This window comes from Pogona vitticeps, chromosome 1 (genome assembly GCF_051106095.1).
Source record: "Pogona vitticeps strain Pit_001003342236 chromosome 1, PviZW2.1, whole genome shotgun sequence".
Classification (NCBI taxonomy): domain Eukaryota; kingdom Metazoa; phylum Chordata; class Lepidosauria; order Squamata; family Agamidae; genus Pogona; species Pogona vitticeps.
This window is the reverse complement of record NC_135783.1, coordinates 270,635,325-270,658,406: the sequence shown is the minus strand read 5'-3', so window position 1 is coordinate 270,658,406 and position 23,082 is coordinate 270,635,325. Positions and strand designations below refer to the sequence as shown.

At 41.5% G+C, this 23,082-nt stretch overlaps 1 long non-coding RNA gene across 1 annotated transcript in view; it reads left to right on the top strand.

Moving 5' to 3' along the window:
• Positions 1-269: 269 nt before the first annotated feature.
• LOC140703116 (uncharacterized) overlaps positions 270-23,082 on the top strand; it is a 71,433-nt gene continuing 48,620 nt past the window's right edge. Inside the window, exon 1 of the long non-coding RNA XR_013540903.1 lies at positions 270-2,147. This is a non-coding gene — a long non-coding RNA (uncharacterized LOC140703116). The remainder of the gene's footprint in view (positions 2,148-23,082) is intronic.

Below are 23,082 nucleotides of genomic sequence, written 5' to 3'. Positions count from 1 at the left end.
GTTTCCCAGTCCCCCTCTAGCGAGCTCATCCTGCATTTCTGGAGACACCCTGCGCATTGCTTAACCCTGGGGGCGGTCACTGAGCCGAAGAAGCCCCACACAGGTCTCCTTCTGAGCCCCCATTCCTTGTCGGCTTCTCGGCGGCTCTACAGCTGAACCATCCCACGGCACACACACACACACACACACACACACACAGACAAAGACACACACACACACACACACACACACAGAGAGAGAGACAGACACACACACACACACACACACACACACACACACACACACACACACACACACACACCCGCTCCTCTCCTCCTCGCCTTGGTTTGGTTCGGCGGAAGAAGGCAAAAGGAAAAGTGGGCCGAGGGGGGGGGGTTAGAGAGGAAAGGAAAGGGCTCCGTGGAGTTGAGCTGCTCTATTATTTTACCGTAAATCTTGGGCAATCCTGGAACTAATTATCGAGAGGATATGTCTCAATTTGTTCTGCATTAATGCCACGTTGGGAATGGAGTCGGGGCCACAGCCAGAGCAGACACTCGAGCACATGAAATTGATGAACTGAGACTTTGCGCCGAGTGCCGAACACCCCATCTGGAATTCCAGTCTGAGAGGGGTTACAATTAGAATTTGTGACCCCAGATTCAACTTTGGAGGAGGAGGAGGAGGAGGAGGAGGGGAGACGGACGAAAGAAAGAAAGAAAGAAAGAAAGAAAGAAAGAAAGAAAGAAAGAAAGAAAGAAAGAAAGAAAGAAAGAAAGAAAGAAAGAAAGAAAGAAAGAAAGAAAGAAAGAAAGAAAGAAAGAAAGGGCAGGCGGTGGGGCGTCTGCCTTTTGTGCACCTGTGGGAAACACAACGTGTTGTAATCTCTGTTTCCCTGGAACGTTATTCTTCTCGAAATGAGCTTACAAACACGTCCGTCCCGGGAAGAGTGTATGTGCTTTATCACAGCCTCCCCAAGGAAGAAATTCAGCTGCAATTCTTGAATAGAAGTCGTGTTTTTTTTAAATATAAGGGAAAAACACATCGCGGGTTTTCTGGATTAGGACGAGTTTCAGCATGGGGGGGGAGAGAACAGTAGGTAGCTAGAGACAGATTCTGTTCTGGAGATGACAGTGTTGACTAGGTACTTGATATCCACAAAGCACATAAATGGGAGGAATTCCTGCATTGCAGCCGGTCCAGGCTTCTGCGATCATGACATACACCAGTTAAAGTTTGTACCAGGAGCAGCAGTTCAGCTATACTTGGATCTGAAGCCGTGTATGGAAACTTCCACGCTCAATAACTCTGGAATCAACATGCTTAGGAACGGAGTTTAACTCTGTCTTCACTCTTCTAGAAAGCGAAGCGGGTGGAATTTAGCTAGGTTCACTCCGACGTGCTCACCAAATAGTACTTTCTCTTGTACAGCGGCGATGATTCCGGATTACGGCCGTACAGTACTGTACTCCTATATAGACGTATAGGGGATAACCTCTGACTAGAAGAGGATAGGACGGCAAGCTTTGCTTGCTTGCGAACATATATAGGATCGGGTTGTGCTTCGAGATGTGATTCAACGGTCTGAGATAACTGGACTGACTCCCTTTCCCAGCATTCACGCGTATTTTGAATGTGTTCCTTCAGTCCAAGGTTCTGAGTTCAATGTGCCTCCCTTTTTTGTAAAAAAATACTTTTACACACACACACACACACACACACACACACACACACACACACACACACACACACACACACACACAAAAATTAAGAGGCATTTTAATTTTAGTAGAATTTACTTCCGCCACTTTAGGATTGCAACCCAGGCCGTTGTTAAGAAAAACAAACGAGTAACTGAACTCTCCTCCCCTTCCGCGGGTTGGAGGTTTTCACGAGGCTGGCCCTGCGAAGTTCCCCTCCTGGCGGATCGCACGGCACCTTTCCCTTCTCCGGGGCCCTTTCTTCGCCGCCGCCCCCCCCCCGCCGCCGCCCCTCTCTCAACAGCAACGTCTCACCTTCTACCGAGCTTCATTTTAAATGAAGTACGAGGGTACTACAGGGTCTTGTTAAATTTATTAGCATATTGCTAGGGCAAAACCGAACGTAAATCACCAGGCTGCCTAAAGCTATAAAATATCCCTCTGCAGCGAACCCCAGCCAAGATTCTGGTGAGTAAGAGTTCATATAGGCGTAGGTATCAGTAACATCTTTCAGATCTATATGACGTTTTAAAAGTCTCAGCCGCACAACAGGATCTATGTAGAGATTAGCAGGGGCTGCTCAGAAAATGTATTAGTGGTCAGGCCTTCTCAAATACACGGGGGGGGGGGAGTGGGTCTAAGACCGTTCTGGTTTAATTCCAGCATTTGCAATAACAATTTTCAAATTAATACAGAAAGAGCCGAGCACCCTAGGATTCCCTGGATGTTGTGTTGCAGAAATGGTCAATCTTAAATACATGATTTAAAAGAGAGTTCTGTTGATTTCAATAGGATTTGGCTTCCAAACTGAAGAATTGTGATGCCAGTCAGCTCTTGATCTACCTCTTGACCAATAAATTTAATTAAAACTTTCATAGTCTGCTGTTAAGCAAGGTTTCCTTCTTCTAGAGGGCAAATGCTACAATAATTTTTAGGGACGTGTAAGACGTCTGTCCTGCCACACTCCCTGCCTGTATCAGACCAGAACTCTCCAATAGTATGATGGCCATCCAACCCACTTTATGTGCCCTTTCAAAGACCCTAAAATCCAGTCCTTGCCTGAGTTCATAGTAATATTTGTGTGTTTCTGGTTCTTTGTGAAGATCCCATTCCTGAAAATGGGAAAAAGCAAAGGTCAAGGCAGAGTCATAAAGTGAATTATTCAAACAGGGCAGAGAGCTTCTGGGTGGGTATCAGGAGTTGCAGAGCTGAGTGCAGGTTTTGTGTTATTTTCACTCCTCCACCCCCTTTCCAGCTTTCAAGAGAAAGGCACAAAGAGTTTCTTACAGCAGTCACCAGGAAGAGAGTGAGTGGCAATGCACTTTAAAAGGGCAATGAGCACGATTCTCTGATTTCTTCTTAAATGGGCAATGCAGCAGGTAGCTCTTCTCTTCATGGTTAGCCTCCTTTATGGCCCAGCGCCAGCTCTTCCCAGTCACTATATCTAACATTAGTAGTGATGCACTCACAAGACTTTTATAATTGAATCAAATGGCTTTGGAGGAGGAAAGTCAAGGGAGAGTAGTTTTATGGTACAAATATACTCTTTTCCATCTTCTTCCATTTTCGTTTTCTTACCCCAATTCTATTCACAGTGCCAGATTTAACATGAGGGGTCTGCGGAGCATGCTCTCACACCTTTCAGACCTTCACCATGCCCTGTGTTGACCTCAGAAACACAAAATACCAAATTCAGTTCATTTTTGCATATTTGTCCAAAGCAGGGCACATACCTAATAAGATAATAGTTAAAGACCATGACAGTGCATTTGTAGATATATCTACTCAGTGTTTACGGTCCACTGATTCTAAGGGGGTTTACCTCCAGATAAATGGATATCAAATTGCAGTCTTAAAATCTCGGAAATTTCCAAATATGATAGAAATGGCACTCTGTTGTTGTTGTTTTTAATCCTGTTTAAAAGCTTAGAGGCACTCCGATGAGTCAACACGAGTACTAAGAGCTGGAGAGAGAATTTTGATGAGTCAGTGTAAGTGTCAGCCATCTGTAGCAGTCCTTGAGATAGTCAAGGCCTCATTAATTGTAGCAAAGATATGCTGCAAACAGTTCCTAAGGATAAATGTTCTGCATTACACACACACACATCAGATTAAGTACCAACACCTGTCCAAGAAAGGCTTCATGTTTCCAGCTCTTTCATTTCCCTCCAGAAAAAAACTTTTGTTGTTGCAATGCAAGGACAACCTTTTATCACTTTCCCCCAAGTATCCCGTGAGTCAATGGTACACAGCTAGCTACATTGCCTGGGTATACTGCCCAGCGTCTCTTCTCCTGTTGAAGATCAGATCTGCTTTTGGAGCTACAGTATTTGTCCTGTGAATTGCCCATGTATAAGAACATTATATACAGAATCTTAAATCACCTAACTGTATCACTGTCTGTAAATTGCTGACAAATCATTTTTTTGATAAAGAAAAATAGTTTACCAATATGTCTTTCTGATTCTGCGTGATTGTTCCTCGGGAGCAGCTCTGGTCAGCATAGTTCTCCTTCATGCTAGGTCTATCTCCTATACATTAAAAATTAATAATATTGGCAGGTTGGGTGCCTCTTTTGCAAGTGCAACGTTTGTCACTAATCTTTTGTCACCATCATTAGGATATCCATCCCCATTATAATGTACAGCGCTGTAGCAAAAACATGACAGGAATTCAGCAGGCCATTCTAAAACCAATAGCTTTAACGGACCGAAGAAATAAATTACATGGTGTAAGGACAGGTAAAATAAAAGGAAAAGCTTATTTGTCTTTCCTGAGCCCAAACAAGGTATTTTCAAAGCAGTTTTGACCATCCATCCATGTATAAGCAACTGTTCTAGTTGCAAGGCAGTGGTGAGTGATTAAAGGGCCCTGTGCTGAAGAACAGGAAGCTCTTAATTAAAGATCCAATACCTGAGACTTAGAAGTAATTCTAAATGAAAAAGACAGAATTTTCAATGCAGAAAACGTGTTTTCAGAGTAAGTTCTATATAATTAAGTTAGCTAAAAGGGACTTACTTCTAGTAAACGTACTCAGGATTGTGATGTTGAAAAGGTTGAAATAGAGAAGATGAGTATACGTAGCATTATACTGAGCATTACTTCCAGATTATTTCATAAGAACAAGAGCCGATTTTTCTGAAAATGAAGCCAACTTATCCAAACATCCCCTAAACAAGACAGGGTTGTGTACCCTTCAACACAAGACAACTTCCATCATACAATACATTTCTTGAGGCTCTTCTCTCATGCCCCCATTTCCTATCCACCCACATTTTATGTCAGGAAAAATCTTTCCATTAGGGCCACAAGTGAAGTAGCAAATTAATAATAATAATTACGTGCTGTCAAGTTGATTCTGACTTATGGCTACCAAAATCTTTCTAAAATATATCCAATAGTCTGGAAAACAGTGAGATTCTTTGTTCCCAGGTCTATTCTGGGTAGACAGTTTTACACATCTAATACTTTACGACTTAATTCCTGTGACTGTAGCTTTTTCTCATAATTATATTAAGGGGGGTGGGGGGACAACAGATCCTGGATAAAACTCAAGTCCCTGCCATACCTTATTTGGTAGTTGAGTTTTTCTTTAGGACAAACACTCATCAATGTTGTTGCTTTGAAATTGTAAAAACACTTTCAGTTTTACACATAAAGTATCTGATTTACCCTAACACCTATTACAACTTGAGCTCCCTAAGCTTTTTTCCCCCAAGGAAAACATTTCCCAGTCCATACTCTGTCTCTCTTCACTCACACTGCCCCAGCACTTAGCAACCAAGCTGCTGCATGAGAACAGATGCTCATAAGACGAGATCTGAATAATTTATAGAGGAAGAATATGAGACATAATATTTTTGAAAGAGGTGACCATCTTAGCCTCTTCCAGCATTATTAACAAAAACATGAGTAGACAATAAGTGTTTGAAGAAATATTTGAAAGCTCACAGTGCCTGAAATCCTGTTGCTTAGCACAATAATTGGTGCTACAGTAGGCCCATTGAATCAGCACTGAGTTGGTGAGTCAAGTTCTCCATATGTTCCAATGACTCCATTGGCCTACTCTCTAGAAGAACTGTATTGACTCACTACACTAAAGGAAGTTGCAACTAGAGGAGGCCCACTTGAATCAATATAATTTACAGAGGAATAGATTCACCAACTCCCCATTTCTTCAATGAGCCTACTCTAGTGCAACTTAATACACTAAGCAACAGGATTTCAGCCACTGAAATAAATCTGGTCAACTTAAATGTGCCACCATACCTTGTTCTGTTCTGTTCTTGTTTTGAAATACAGTATGTGCTGAAACATGTGTTTCTAGTTTACCTTCCAGTAACTCTTAAATTAAAATCTAATTTTTCCTTGTTTTACTATTTCTTGTCTTCAACAAATTTAAAACACACCTGCATGGTGTTTGATGGAGCAAAGTTGTTCTTTTGGTCCAGACAACTGGTAAAATGAGACTCTTTTAAAAAAAGCCCTTCACCTCCTGGAACCTGAGTGCTTTGCTTTTATTGGGCAGTGAACCTGCTCCAGACTTGAGTTGAAATACTAGAGGAATTATCCAAGGTACTGAGCCCTACCCTCCACCGAAGTTCAGAACCTTAGACAGGTCCCATAAAACTCAGACTAAAACTCATAATGGATTCTCCACATGAAATCTAAGTCACTCACCCCTACTGCTTCCCCTGAATTCTTGATTCAACAACAAAATATTAAATATTATGTGGTCCATTCTTAGAAACAGAGTACTGTACTGGATTAAGTAATACAGTTATTGGAGTGTTACAAAGTTATAAGCATGTTGAGCTTTCAAGTTCTCCCTCAATTGATCTCAAGGGAAAATGATATAAAACCTGGGGGTAGAGGAGGAAGAAGATAGCTCTATATTTATTTCTTTGTTTGTTTCTTCTTTCCACACTTCCAAGTTTCATATCATCATTTATACATGGTTTAACTGAGGAAGAGTTCAGGAGAAACCCAAGCTTGTTCATAACCTTTTAGTGATACAAAGTATGATTCAGCCCAGAATTTTGTTTCTTGATGCTGGTTTCTTTTGTTTAATGCTGTCCCAGTTTTCTCTGTTGGTTCCTAAAATTCTCCCAGTTTGTTATATTAATACCGCTTTCCCTTCATTTTTATGAAGAGTAGGTTCAATATATGTTTTCAAGGATGATGGTGAGACTTTAAAACATTGTTAGCTGCCTTTTTATATGTGATTTGTTTCTTTTGCGGTGAAGAAGGTGAAATACAAAATTTTAAACAAAGACATAGCAATACTTTAATATTTACATGATATATATGCATATTCAAACAGTGCAAAGCCAGTGTCTTAATATAATTAGAATTGATTTGTTTCCTTTTCTCCGTTCACAAAGTTTACAAAGATCAAGTATTAAACATCAGCAGCTAGATCCAGTTGCTTGTCCCAGCTACAAGAGACCCACTGAATCTTTGAGATTTCCATACCAAAGTATCTGTCACTCAGCAATTAATTCAATGGATCTACTCTAATTTGGATTAGCTATTGGATTTAGGTCCAAAAATTAGCTTTTTGTGGTTGTGGCAGCAAATCACTGAAGTTGCTTTCTTACTTTTTTTACTGCATGTTGCAGCTCAATGGTATTAATATCTTTTACAACACATTTGTAAATTGCACTATAAATTAGCTGATCATTGTAAATAAAGTATCTGAAAAACCACTTAAGGGGAAAAAGCAAGATAAAGCCAGCGGAAATGTAATCCTAGTCAATACTGCATTTATTCAGTGTTTAAAGCTGACTTCAGAGTTCCATAAATTCTGCACCACTGAGACTTCCATTGTGACCATGCTTTCAGAATGAAATTATTCCCTCACCACTTCCTTTTTTTTCCTTTAGACAAAAAGTTAGACTCCTATTAGAAAGTCTCAGTCTGTGTCTACCAATGTCAAGTTAATCACATATCCCATGAGATACAAAAATATTAAATTCCAATAAGAAGATAATTGAAAGGCCGAGTACCTCCATCATGTGGACAGTTTGATTTATCCATGAATTAGCTCATTTGAGGCAACTCGTATTTCTGCTTAATGTGTTTCAAAAGGTTGGAGGATCTCTGTTCTCAGTGTTTGGAACTCTTGGGAACAGAGCAGATGTGAGCCTTTGTGGTTCCCAACTGTTTGGAGCTCTGCCCCTCTGCTTTCTTCTTTGGAGGTGCTGCCTTTGACCCCTTTGTGTCCTGATGCTCACAAAGACTTCGTTTAAAGCCCTCTCTTTCACCTCACACCTGTACTGGAGCACACAAAGTCTTAATGGAACCTTTCCCAACTGGAAGTTCCCTGCTATTGTTGGTCTACAGCTTCCATCATCCCTAGCCAAATAGCTGATGGTTAGGGAAGATGGGGTTTGCCTGGGGACCCACAATCGGGAATAGGCTATATTAAGAAAATTCTTTAGCACAAGACCCCAAACATCTGGCAGTCATGAGAAACAAGAGAAATGGCTTATACAACTACTGAGGCTGAGAATTATGAAAGCTGTAATCCATCACACACATACAAACTTTGAAACTGTTCTGAAACCAAAGTTCTATGAGTGCTGTGCAGTCTATGTATTAAAAAAAAAAAACGGCAACATGACAATAATACACTAAAACCACAATAAACTGTAGTAGACCATATTGCCATTGTTAAAGCAACAACAGAGTGAAACATTTCTGAACTGCAAAGCAACTTAAAACAACAGAGTAAGACTATAAATATGATATATTAAAATGAATACATGAAAACAGTAGTTAAAAACACAGCAAAAACAGAACAGCTTCACTAAAAAAACACCCTCTTAGTCAGTCACTAAGAAAAAGACTGTTTGAAGAGAAAGGTCTTTGCCTGCTTGTGGAAAGACAGCAATGATGGGACCAGTCTGGTCTCCATAGGAGAGCGTACTAGAGTCTAGAAGCAGCAACAGAGAAAGCCCTGTTCTGTGTCCCCACGAAATAGACCTATTTCAGTGGTAAACTGAGAAAAAGGCCTCCCATGGTGATCTTTACACCTGAGCAGGCTGATAGAGGGAGACCTGGTCCTTGAAATAGGTTGGAGCTAAGCCATTTAGGGTTTTATAAGTCAGAACCAGCACTTTGAATTGTGCTCAGAAATGGGCCAGCAGCCAGTGGAGCTGCTGTAACAGTGGAGTTATATTATCCTTGTAATCAGTCCCATTTAATAATCTGGTGGCAGCATTTTGAACCTGCAGAATTTTCTGAACACTTTCAAAAGGCATAGAGCTCATTATAGTAAATCCATCCTGGATGTAACTAAGGCATATGTCACTGTGCCCAGATCAAAAACAGAGACTCAAAAATGAACAGGTAAAATCATAGATTCTGATTAAGTAGATTGAAGTGTCTCCTAAAGGGCACAGGGTGGATTGGTCACAAGCTATATATCCAAGTTGGAGGACCTTCCATATTTGCCTAATACGGAGTACAGAAGAGCAGATGGCTACTAATGGAGAAGAGGAAAATCACCTCTTCTCCTGTGTAAACAGCAGAAAAACTAATGGTGCGATCCAGTATACAGTGATGCCTCGATTTACGAACTTAATCAATTCCAGATGATGGAACGTAACTCAAATTGGTTGTAAGTCGAAGCACCATTTCCCGTAGGAATGCATTGAAACCTCATTAATCTGTTCCGGCCGGGGGAAAAATCACCAAAAAAAAACCAAAACAACACTGCAAGCCCCACTGGAACGTACTGGGGCTGAAAAAAACACACTAAAAAATATCACAGCACAGAAACATAACCTTCCCCAGCCCAAACCCACGCTGCAGAAAACCCTGTATGTACTCACTCAGAAGCAGAAACCAGGCAGTCCGAAGTCTCCCTGCAAACACACACTCTCTAACCGTTGGGGCGAAAGACCTACAAAGAAGCAGCCTCTCCACCACCAATGGTTAGCACTTTGAATTCTCCACCTTTTTCCCTGCCTTTTTTCCAGTTGGAACTCAGAGCTCCGGTCGCAAGTTGAAGCAAAATTTTGCAGCCGGAGCTGGTCGTAACTCAAAATGGTCGTAAGTAGGGACGTTCATAAGTCGAGGCACCACTGTAATAGGAACATATGCCAAACTTGGTAAAAAATGAAAAACATCAGAACCAGCAACTCAAGGTGGTAGTATGAGTTTATGGAGCCATAAATATGTCAAAGACCAAATACTTGGTGGAATGTTTCCCCTAATACCAATGAGCCTAGGACTTAAAAGCCAGTAGTTGTCTTACTTTTGATGAGGGTGACCAAGGGGCTCTATATGTGGTAGGCTTTCTCAGTGATGGCATGCCAGCTATGGAATTTTCTTGCAGGAAAGACTGTTTGCCTTCTAGGAAATTATTACTGTTGAAAAAATATCACCCATTTGTGCTGACTTTGGTTGTGTAAGCAAGTATATCTAAGTGCGTCTGTTTATAATTTTGATGATTTTATTGAATTATATTTTATGTTCATAATTATTGTATTGGTGTTTATTTCTGCGATTGTGTTCATGAAGGTAACAAGCCCCCTGGTCCCTCTGTGAAAAAGCACGGGAGACAAGAGAGACAGGCTATCTGCTCCCCTAAGAAGTTTGCATGTCTTTCAAGTCACCAGCCTCTTGATCACTGCTTGTAAATACTACAGAAAAAGAATATAAAACCAAACTCTTTGTAAAAGTTGCTCTTGTAAGGAGCTAATAATCTGATCTGCATATACAAATAAGGTAAGACCCTGCCTGTGCAAACTAACCCAGTGCTTTGCTGCCCTGTCTTAGTTACATAAAACTAATAACTGTACCCAAAGGTATTTGGAAATACATGCCTTGAAGGGTACATTTATATTTGTCACTGAGGAGACATCAGTCATGGAAATACAGTCAAGGGGTCTTAACTCCAGTCTCCTACATCAAGTAGGATAACTCCTAGTGATCCTGGATTTGTAATAATTAAAGAGGTGGAAAAGAGCAACTAGGCCATGCAGGTCAAGCTCCACATGGCAATGTAGGATTGTTCCCCATGGCACGCATTTCAACTCTTTGTCAAATCTAATGTTGTGTTTCCCACACTATGGGGCTCCCATCATGTTCCTGAAGAAAAGAGTTCATAATCTAACTGCTCTTCACCTTATCCAAGCTCTTTCCTTTCCCTTCCCTTCCCTTCCTTAATTGCATCCATTTTTCATTATGTCTTCCTGTAAGAACTGAAAGTAGTGGCTGTTTAAAGTCTCCATAATATACAGCATTGGCAGTGGTATGTAAGAGCCAGGAGCTGGGAAACCAGACATTTTTGTAAAGTTTGTCTTTTTCAACTGGTTATTCTTCTCCAAATTGACCGTCCCAACATGATGTCCTAATGGGGTATCAGTTGATACAAACTCTAATCAACAAAACCTAGATAGTGGAGCACCCAAGGCAAGATCCTAGTTCCTAGCTCAGCATCTCTCATTGTTATCCATCATGGCATACCTTCCTACCTCCCGTGTCCCCACTGTTCAGTTTCCTTCTTCAGCCCTTGGCACTGCAATCTCCCTTCTTTTTGGTCCACCTCTTTTTTTAGTTCCTCCACTCTTCATATCCCCGTTCAGTTCTTTCTTTTGCAGTTACCTAGCCCAGAAATTTTTCTGGGTTATAAAAAGAGAGTTTGGCAACAAACACATTTCAGTTTCTGGGAATCTCCAGGATGACCATATGCGGCATTTTTCCACCCGAGGCATTATTACAACTAATAGTCAATGGAACTTAGTACACATGTCAAATATTGTGTACTTGTAACATCACACATAGGATCATTGTCCTATCTACTACAAAAAGCAGTCATAGTAATGGCAAAGAGTAATTTTTATTAGGCTTGGATTTCCCATTCTTCTCTGAACTATAACTGTGATCAAGCCTCACAGCCTGCACCCTGTCACTTCTTTCTGCAATAGAAAATCTCCTTTTCTGTGTATATGTGTATACAGTTGTTTTATTAAAGAATCCATTATGGGCTTCCAATAGTCAAGACATAGGCAACTCATGATCCAAAGAATATAGGTCGGTAGGTATTTTATTTTATTTTATTTATATGGCCCATCTGGCAACCCAGGTGGCTTACATGGCATAATATAACAGATAATACAATAACAAGACAAAGTATAGGTACTCAAAAACTTCACATTGCGATTCTTCCTGACCATAAATCATCCCTTGGTCGGGAGACAGACTGACTATTATATAAATCTTAGATCATTGCACCTTTTATTCAATTCTAAACTCTGGTATATGGGGAAGACATGAGATATGAAACATGGGGTTTGATCACATGGGAAAATAGATCACAACTTGGACTACTTGTGGAGCAGTCTCATGTGATCTGTTTCCCGACTACCACCGTCCAGCCTGAGCTGTGTCCAAGATGGACCTTTTTGGCCCAGCTATAAGAACATTACTTTTGGGGGGGGCAGGCTTGTGTGATTCACCCCTACAAATAGAAGGGACACTTTAAGAGAGAGCAGTCCCTGAAAAGTGACCCTTTCCAGTGCCATTAGGGGTGCACCTTTCTGATCCCACCCTGAGTAGCTAGGTACGTTTGTTTTTGTTAATTTATAAAGTAAAAACATACGGCACAACCACATTGCCTTATGCAATCCCATAAGGGCAATGATGCAAACAATTCTATCTGGCAGGCAGTTGCACTCCCTTGTGACCACACTTGAACAACAGTTGTGCATCTGATCACATGCTCAGCCATGCAATGGACTGTGAGCAAAATGCTAAAACACATGACCGATTGTCCTTACAAACATGGTTTTCCTGAAAAGATTCTGGCCACACTGTTTAAATATCTAAAATTAAATGAATGTATGCATATGTGCATGTGTGATTTATGTATGTGTGGACTCACACACCTACTATATGTGATGAGTTAATAGCATCTCTGACCTAGTAGATGATTCTTAAAAGCCAAATGACAGCAACTATTGCTAAGGGTCAATGAGAAATAGGCGAAGTGACTAAAATTGTTTTGCCACAAAATGCATGTTTGAAACCGGACACCAATAATGTCATAAACTGTTCAGAATGAGGAGAAGGTTCTAACATGTGTTCATTTATACAAATGATGAAGAAAAGCTAAGGTAGAAAACTACTCTTGGTTAATTAGTCATCTGCACTGGCCAATATTGATTATATACTTCCTGGGAAGGTACTCTTTCCAGCACAGAAAATGTGCTTTAAAGCTTGCTGCTCTGCATCTTGCAGTTCCCTTACCCATTTTGTTTCAGCTGCATCTGTTTTATACAGCTGTAAGAAATTAGCAATAGCAAGCACATAGCAGTTGTTAAGGAAATGCTGAGGAACCCACATTTTCAAATCTCTTAGCCAGTTTTCACAATAGGAAATATGAGTTGCACAATGGTAACACAGAGAGAGATGCTCAAAAGATCAAAACCAGAAATGCAGAAAGAAAGTAGCATCACTTTTCAGTAGTGGCCTGGAAAGAGGGCATGTAATCCTGTTGGATAGTAGTTACAACAATGTCATACAACCTCACACGTCTTCACACTAACTCCTAACATACTGAACACTTGAATTCATTTACATCAATGAGCTTCTTCAGCCAACTTTCTCTGTGGCCAAAAGCTTCCATTTTGTTATTAAAGTGTATAATCAGATACATATTTGTGTGCTGGAATTGTATAATTGTATAATTGGTAGTGGACTTTCTTCTCATATTAATGTTATGTTAAGAACAAGGTGTCATAATAGTTTTAGGGCCAAACTATACATTACATGACTGAGTGATTGTACTTGCAAACAAACCCTGCACTTCCCTCCTGATAATGAAGCACAAAACAAAGGAACCTAATTTGCAAATGATGGAAGGTGTGTGATAAGTGTTGAGATTTATTGCCTGTGATCTCTTTTCTCAGCCAGTCTCATACATGACAGCCTAGACGCCGTTGCACCTTGAAGCATTCTTTTACCTTTTCTTCTTCTTCTTCTTCCAGTGCCACAGAGCACAGATCCACAGGGCTTTGGGATGCAGATCAACAGACTACCTTGTGAATGAGTTATAGAGGTGCATTAGCAGGCCTGTCCTACTAAGCACATCAGATGGCACATTCTTAGAGGAGGGGATTCTTTAAATGCTGAAAGATAGCTATTTGTCCCAGTATGACCTTTTCTTACCTCCTCCAACTTGAAAATTAGTTTGCCTTGTTTTGTGATTTGTCATAGTAGTAGTAGTTTAGTCGTTTAGTCGTGTCCGACTCTTCGTGACCCCATGAACCAGAGCATGCCAGGCCCTCCTATCTTCCACTGCCTCCCGGAGTTGTGTCAAATTCATGTTGGTTGCTTCACAGACACTGTCCAGCCATCTCATCCTCAGTCGTCCCCTTCTCCTCTTGCCATCACACTTTCCCAACATCATGTTTTTTTCCAAGGAGTCTTCTCTTCTCATGAGATGGCCAAAGTACTGGAGCCTCAGCACCTGGAAGTAAAAATGTGTTATATCAGCAAGTCTGATTGGCCAGAGGGGTTCATGATGATGAAACTTTTTTTCCAGCTTCTAACCATGACATAGTGCCCATATCATCTAGTTTGACCCTCAGATTTGGTACATATTCTATTTACCCTTGGTGTACTTTAATTCTTTCTTGCCTTGATCCTACATCCCAGTCTAAAGGAACAACTTCCTGTATCAACTGCTGAGAGTTTTAAGATTTTCAGGTTCATTCTATGAAGTTATTCGGTTTCATGCCTGTTGGACATATGACTTATAAGCCTAAGTGTTGAACCCCAAGAAACAGAGTATAGGTCTTAAAGACTACAAAGCTGGTCATTTTTCAAGGAAAGCTGTTGTTCATTTCAATGTACATTAGACCCTTGAGATGTTTAGAAGTTTCTTCGGGTGAGCATTGCACAATGGAAAAACAAAACAAAATTTAGCAAAGCCCACACTGCAAAATGTAAAAACAAAAGAAGTATTTCCCCCTGTTTTAGTTTTTCTCCCCAAGGAGCTAAAAGGCATTTTGTACATGTCCAAGGAGACATTAAAAATAATTATGTGGAAGAGTAATTGCTCCCTTGGTTGTTTAAATGTATTTTTGTCCACTAACAAGAAGACGAAAAAATCTCTAATCTGTTGCCCTGGCTTTGCTTGAAAGGTCTCTCAAACAAAGTAACTTTAGGATTATCAAACAACAAGAACAGTGAATGTAAATTGTGGTGCAAATACAAAGCCAAAAGGAAAAGGAAAAGAACTGTTGTATTAAATAATAATAATAACAATAATACATTTTAAAAAGAAGATAATGTAAAACACTTCTAATACCATACAGTGCCCAACTGTAATGGTATGGCTTTATTTGATTTGTAGCTTACATAAGACTTGGATTGACATCAATGTCTTCTTTAGATACTACTTTCAGCATCTTTGAATCATGAACAAGAACTACCCACGCACAAAACAGTGCTGGAAATTAAGCACAAATCCATAACTAATGTCTTCTTGTGTGTTTAGTCGTTTAGTCGTGTCCGACTCTTTGTGACCCCATGGACCAGAGCACGCCAGGCCCTCCTGTCTTCTACTGCCTCCCGGAGTTGTGTCAGGTTCATGTTGGTTGCTTCGCAGACACTGTCCAGCCATCTCATCCTCGGTCGTCCCCTTCTCCTCTTGCCGTCACACTTTCCCAACATCAGGGTCTTTTCCAGGGAGTCTTTTCTTCTCATTAGATGGCCAAAGTACTGGAGCCTCAGCTTCAGGATCTGTCCTTCCAGTGAGCACTCAGGGTTGATTTCCTTTAGAACTGATAGGTTTGTTCTCCTTGCAGTCCAGGGGATTCTCAAGAGCCTCCTCCAGCACCACAATTCAAAGGCATCAATTCTTCGGCGGTCTGCTTTCTTTATGGTCCAGCTCTCACTTCCATACATCACAACAGGAAAAACCATAGCTTTGACTATTCGGACTTTTGTTGGCAAGGTGATGTCTCTGCTTTTCAAGATGCTGTCCAGATTTGTCATCGCTTTCCTCCCAAGAAGAAGGCGCCTTTTAATTTCAGGGCTGCTGTCTCCATCTGCAGTGATCATGGAGCCCAGGAAGATAAAATTTGACACTGCCTCCATATCTTCCCCTTCTATTTCCCAGGAGGTGATGGGACCAGTGGCCATGATCTTAGTTTTTTTGATGTTGAGTTTCAGACCGTTTTTTGCACTCTCCTCTTTCACTCTCATTACAAGGTTCTTTAATTCCTCCTCACTTTCTGCCATCAGAGTGGTATCATCTGCATATCGGAGGTTGTTGATATTTCTTCCGGCAATCTTAATTCCGGCTTGGGTTTCTTCCAGTCCAGCCTTCCGCATGATGTATTCTGCATATAAGTTAAATAAGCTGGGGGACAATATACAGCCTTGCCGTACTCCTTTCCCAATTTTGAACCACTCAGTTGTTCCATGACCAGTTCTAACTGTTGCTTCCTGTCCCACATATAGGTTTCTCAGGAGACAGATAAAGTGGTCAGGCACTCCCATTTCTTTAAGAACTTGCCATAGTTTGCTGTGGTCCACACAGTCAAAGGCTTTCGCATAGTCAATGAAGCAGAAGTAGATATTTTTCTGGAACTCTCTGGCTTTCTCCATAATCCAGCGCAAGTTAGCAATTTGGTCTCGAGTTCCTCTGCCTCTTCGGAATCCAGCTTGTACTTCTGGGAGTTCTCGGTCCACATACTGCTGAAGCCTACCTTGGAGGATTTTGAGCATAACCTTGCTAGCGTGTGAAATGAGTGCAATTGTACGGTAGTTGGAGCATTCTTTGGCAGTGCCTTTCTTTGGGATTGGGATGTAGACTGATCTTTTCCAATCCTCTGGCCACTGTTGAGTTTTCCAAACTTGCTGGCATATTGAATGTAGCACCTTAACAGCATCATCTTTCAAGATTTTAAATAGTTCAACTGGAATGCCATCACCTCCACTGGCCTTGTTGTTAGCCAGGCTTTCTAAGGCCCACTTGACTTCGCTCTCCAGGATGTCTGGCTCAAGGTCAGCAACTACATTGTCTGGGTTGTCCGGGATATCCACATCTTTCTGATATAATTCCTCCGTGTATTCTTGCCACCTCTTCTTGACATCTTCTGCTTCTGTTAGGTCCCTCCCATTTTTGTCTTTTATCATGTTCATCTTTGCGCAAAATGTTCCTCTAATATGTCCAATTTTCCTGAACAGATCTCTGGTCTTTCCTTTTCTGTTATCTTCCTCTATTTCTTTGCATTGTTCATTTAAGAAGGCCCTCTTGTCTCTCCTTGCTATTCTTTGGAAGTCTGCATTCAAGTTTCTGTAACTTTCCCTATCTCCCTTGCATTTTGCTTCCCTTCTCCTCTCTGCTATTTCTAAGGCCTCGTTGGACAGCCACTTTGCTTTCTTGCATTTCCTTTTCTTTGGGATGGTTTTCGTTGCTGCCTCCTGGACAATGTTACGAGCCTCTATCCAAAGTTCTTCAGGCACTCTGTCCACCAAATCTAGTTCCTTAAATCTGTTCTTTACTTCCACTGTGTATTCATAAGGGATTTGGTTTAGATTATACCTGAGTGGCCCAGTGGTTTTTCCTAATCTCTTCAGTCTAAGCTTGAATTTTGCTATGAGAAGCTGATGATCAGAACCGCAGTCAGCTCCAGGTCTTGTTTTTGCTGACTGTATAGAGCTTCTCCATCTTTGGCTGCAGAGAATATAATCAATCTGATTTCGATATTGCCCATCTGGTGATTTCCATGTATAGAGTCGCCTCTTGTGTTGTTGGAAAAGAGTGTTTGTGATGACCAGCTTATTCTCTTGACAAAACTCTATTAGCCTTTGTCCTGCTTCGTTCTGAACTCCAAGGCCAAACTTCCCTGTTGTTCCTTTTATCTCTTGGCTCCCTACTTTAGCATTCCAGTCCCCTAGAATGAGAAGAACATCTTTCTTTGGTGTCAGTTCTAGAAGGTGTTGTAGATCTTCATAGAATTGTTCAATTTCAGTCTCCTCAGCAATGCTGGTTGGTGCATAAACTTGGATTATTGTGATGTTGAATGGTCTGCCTTGGATTCGTATTGACATCATTCTATCATTTTTGAGATTGTATCCCATTACAGCTTTTCCCACTCTTTTGTTGACTATGACGGCTACTGTGGGGAAATCCCCAGGGAACCCTGCTTGGAAGCCAGCCAAGCAGCAGTTGCATGAAAACCAGGGAGAGATCTCTGATAAAAAAGACACTGCAGACTTTATCTTGTTAGTATTCAGGTACCGGTAGAGAAGAAGAAGAAGAAGAAGAAGAAGATGGCTACCTTCTTCCCCCCAGACGTTTTTATTAAGCACGCAAAACAAGCAAAATTAGCATAAGATAAGAATTTGGCCATAGAGGCGTCGTGTGGTTATCAGTCTTAAGGCATTCCACGCCTGCGCAGAGAGAGAATCATAGAACAATGCATCTTTATACTACACTAACTTGATTATGCTAAACACCAGTGATGTATCCCTTAATAGCCACAAGATGGAACTTTAAACTACAAAATCCCCACATTCCCTCCGTTTATATTTCATTTTGGATGAGCAAGTTGCTGCCAGTAAGACTCCTGATGGTTTCTGAGTCCATGGAAGCTCTTCATTGATGGAGGGTAACAGCCATGTCATTTCAACCTGTATATCGTGCATCAGCCTCACCATAAAAATCACCTACTCTAGAAAGGAACACATGATATTAGAATTGATACAATTGCTTAGCAGATAAAGACATTGATTGTACAGATGTTTGATATCACTTAGTGAAAACATTAATTAATGAAGGAATACATTGTTTAAAACAAGCATAAGGCAAATACAATTTTTCAGTAAAATAATACCATGCATTAGTAGTATGCAAAGCCATCCCATAGGGAAGTTTTAATATTATTGGTAATAATGGTATCACTCAAATCAACTAATATATGCTCAATTGAAAGCTGCAAGTTATGGAAGCAAATAATACTTTGAGTATCTATTACAATAAAACATAGTATAAGTATGTGCAAGCAATTAGCGATGCTTTAACTGAAAGCTGCTTTAACTAGTCTATTTCACTCTGCAAGAGCTACCATGATTCGTGTAGTGGCCAGTTCCCTGCATGAATACAACAGAAACACAAAGCTCAGATGTGGTGCGTAAATTGAACCTTTGAAATATTAGAAGTAGGAGGAACAGCATGGAAAAGAAGTTCAGATTGACCATGTTCTGAAATACTTTGCAAAGAGGCAAGAATTAAGGTTGGATCATCAATAAGACCAGGCAATGAGCTCATGATTCATATAAAAGAGAAACATTCTGTCCATGAACATCAAATATATACTGAGCATGTTGCACCCAAGAATTGCCTTGATTGTCTGGAGCAGAAATACGTGGAACCAAGAACAGTTCAAGCAGTCCTAGGAGTCGGATGGCAGAGATACACACCATCTTGCCAGGATCCAAACAGCGCCTTTGTCCAGTGCAACTGCAGCATCCTTGTCCCCAGGTGACCAAGAGAACTGATCCCTTACACTCAGGTGGTCGAGGAAGTTGCTCTTCTGCCCTGAAATGAACTTTAACTTGGGTTGTGAACCCTGTTAATGAGGAAAAAGCAGAAAATTTAAAGTATACAGAACTTTTGCAACAACCATAGGAACAATCTGACCCAGAAACCCCTCTGCCTGAGGTTTGCTTCTGCAAAAGAAATTTAAGCGTTAAGTGTGCTCTTTCCACAATTGCTTGCCCTGTGGAATTAAAAGGAATCTCATGCTTCAGTGAGAGTCCCCATTGAACATAAGATTCTTGAAAGGCAGATGATATATAGACAGGTCCATTGTCCAGTCTTCAGGCCTAGGATGGCCCATTACAGCAATTGTTCCAAATGTAATGTTGAATAACTTGTCTTGCAGTCTCTCCATGAAGAGGAGATGCCCAAATAAACCCAGAAAATGTATCCACAGTCAAATGTAATTTAGGCAAAAACCTACACTTGTGTGACATCCACGTACCAACTACAATGTCTCTTGCCTGAGTCATTGGGATAGAAAACATTCTGTGAAACATATTTACAGAGTAATGAAACATGTCATGAGAAGCAAATAGGATCAGAAAAAAAACTAAAGCACATGAATTCTGCTTGAAAGCTGAATCAGCAACAGCATTCCCTTCAGTAAAAAATCCAAGAAGTTGAGGGTGGGAACATATATGGGCAATGGAACAGAATGCTGTTCTGCTTTAAAGTAACAAAGTCAGGAAAACAGTGAAAACAAATCCTTATCTATGGAAGGAGACAGATATTAAAAAAAAGCAAATGCCTAAAAAGCTTATAAACGTGTGTCTACAACAAAGTAAAACTCATCATTAGAAAAAAGTTCAAACGCTGCCACGTGGCAACACCTTGGAAAGGCAAACTGTCTGAAAAAAGCGTCTGTGGAAAAACAAGTGGTTAATTGATAAAAAATACAGGAAAACAGGCGCTTGTCTTTTGGAGAGTTCAACATCACCCTGCAGAAAAGAAAAATAGAGTTAATACGTCCCTGACAATTGTGGCAACATCTGGAACGATGCCTTGGCAAAACAAATCTGCAACTGCTTTAACACAGGAGTACAAGTTCAAGGGAGTGTGTGGCAAGTGCATCCATTCAACAATTGTGATCCTATCCTTGTCAGGGGTGTAGAGAACTGCAATTGACAGCCATGGCGTAGCTAAGATAGCACATGAAAGAGGAATGCTCTCAGTAGGCAAGCGAGCTTGCAGTCGAAGTTGCTGAGAGATCAGCTGTAAGAAGCCTTCATCGATGAAGTTACCAGCATAACATGAACAACCAGGAAGTGCAGAGAACAACCGTGAGAGATCATTAGTAGACAATACCAAAACTGATGCGCCCAATTGATATCTCAAAGGTATAGATGCAAAAGTTTATGCCCAGTCTGTTGATTTTTCTGTGGGCTGCAAAAAAACCCTTCTGCAAGAAGACTGTAGGTTGCCAAATGATTCTCCATTTAGACTGTCCGAACACAATGGCATTCTCTTGGCAGAACGCCCAGAATCGCTGATAAGAGGAGAGAACTAAGTCTGGGCATTGTGCCAGGTGTGGACCTTGAATTTGCTACTTCACAGAGACACAGAAAACAATACAGACTTTATGTCCTAGCAGGCTGCACTGAATCCGTGGATGAGATTACAGGTCCCATCACGCTGAGATATTCAGGAAACTGCTAAGCAATGCAAGGTGTGATAGAATTTGTAGTTCTAGGAAGAACATGGAACATAGTGTCCAGGATGTTACAAGTGGCTTGAGAGTAACAATGCTTTCTCCAGATTGGAAGGTGATGGGGGAAGCGCTTTAAGGAGTTGGCTCACCTCCTCCCACCCCATACGCATTTTTCTCTCTTACTGGCCAGGTGGGGGGGCAATCTTTCTCAGCTATGACTGTCCAGCTGAGTAGGATTTTTCACCCAAACCTGAATGTTTGCCATGCGAGTTATCAGTCCTGGCACAACATTCAAGCTGAGACAAACAAAATCAGCGTATGTAAAAACCAGAACAGTGTAGCCTTGAGGAATAGCAGCACATTTAGCTTTAGAAACATAGACCCATTGTGGCAGTTCAAAACAGGCCTCCTGTTGGGCTGCCCTCCTTACATTTTCTTCCTCCTCCCCTTCTGATTTCTCACAAGACACATGGCATGCTTGTAAAGCTTCTTTTGTATACCAGCCGGTGACATCACATGAATCCTGCAGATCCCCTATTATTCTCTCTCGGCCTGGGGGCGGCACTGGGTCCCATTTCCCTGGGTCCCATTTCCCATGTGCCCTTGGCTGACTGAGAACTGCGTCCATGAGACGGACTTGAATAGCAGCAGTGAATATACCTTCTCCCATAATAATTGGCTGACGTACAGAACCAACAGCATTAATTTCTGCTTGCTTAGTTGCTAAATCATGCCATCCTTGAAGGCAAATGAGTCCTTCTGCTGGTGGAAGGAGACCCCTACTCCAGTCACTAGGGGCCAGCCGTTGGGCAGATGAGGATTCCGGGAGAGTCTGTGTCTGTTTGTCCTTGAGACTGAGTTGCAGTTCGCGGACGCCTTGATATGGGAGCAGTTCAGAACTATGAGAAACTGCTGCGGCATCTCCCTGTGCCTGTGCTTGTGTTCCCTGAACGCCAGGATAAGCAGTTTCTAAAGCAGCACCCATTGTATCCATTAAAGGACAGTTAGAAATTTTGTTCTCAGTTGCCTGATGAATGGCAGGACTGGGAGACAATGCTGAGGTGTTCCCAGGCTGAGGCTCGGTTGGCTGGGCAGAATGAGACAAAGAGTCCAGCAGTGGAACCGAGGGGGCTGGTGTGAGAGGAAGGGGAGGCAAAATTTGAGGGAGTTGTTTGAACAGATTATTTTCAAATTCTTGGTCGAAAAGAATGTTCCGTGGTGGTGCCAAGCCTTGAAGGCTGGTACGCACTTTGCAGCATGTAGAAAGCACTTTTGCTGTAACTCTTGGATGTCCCTGTAAACAGCTGCCTATTTTAGACCATTCCTTGAGGTCCAGTGTCCCTTCTTCGGGGATCCAGGGACATACATCCCGAATAGTATGAACTAAATCTTCCACTTCTGTGCGTGTGGTCGTGTGACCATTCCTTTTTAATAAGAAGTGGAGGTTCTGTACTTCCTGAAGATTAGATACAAAGCTCCCCATGTTGCCAGGAGGCTAGGTGTCTAACTTGACAAATTCAACACTCACCCGGGATCCTTGCGGATGTGTGACATCTGGAACCCTTGCAGGGCGAGGGCAGTGTGAATTGCCGCGCTGTTGCGTTGCTCAGCTTGTCCCGTGCTTCTTGCCTCACACGGGCCGCCAAAATGTGGGGAAATCCCCAGGGAACCCTGCTTGGAAGCCAGCCAAGCAGCAGTTGCATGAAAACCAGGGAGAGATCTCTGATAAAAAAGACACTGCAGACTTTATCTTGTTAGTATTCAGGTACCGGTAGAGAAGAAGAAGAAGAAGAAGAAGATGGCTACCTTCTTCCCCCCAGACGTTTTTATTAAGCACGCAAAACAAGCAAAATTAGCATAAGATAAGAATTTGGCCATAGAGGCGTCGTGTGGTTATCAGTCTTAAGGCATTCCACGCCTGCGCAGAGAGAGAATCATAGAACAATGCATCTTTATACTACACTAACTTGATTATGCTAAACACCAGTGATGTATCCCTTAATAGCCACAAGATGGAACTTTAAACTACAAAATCCCCACAGGCTACTCCATTCCTTCTACGGGATTCTTGTCCACAATAGTAGATATGATAATCATCTGAGCTGAATTCGCCCATTCCTGTCCATTTTAGTTCACTGATGCCCAGGATGTCGATGTTTATTCTTGCCATCTCCTGTTTGACCACC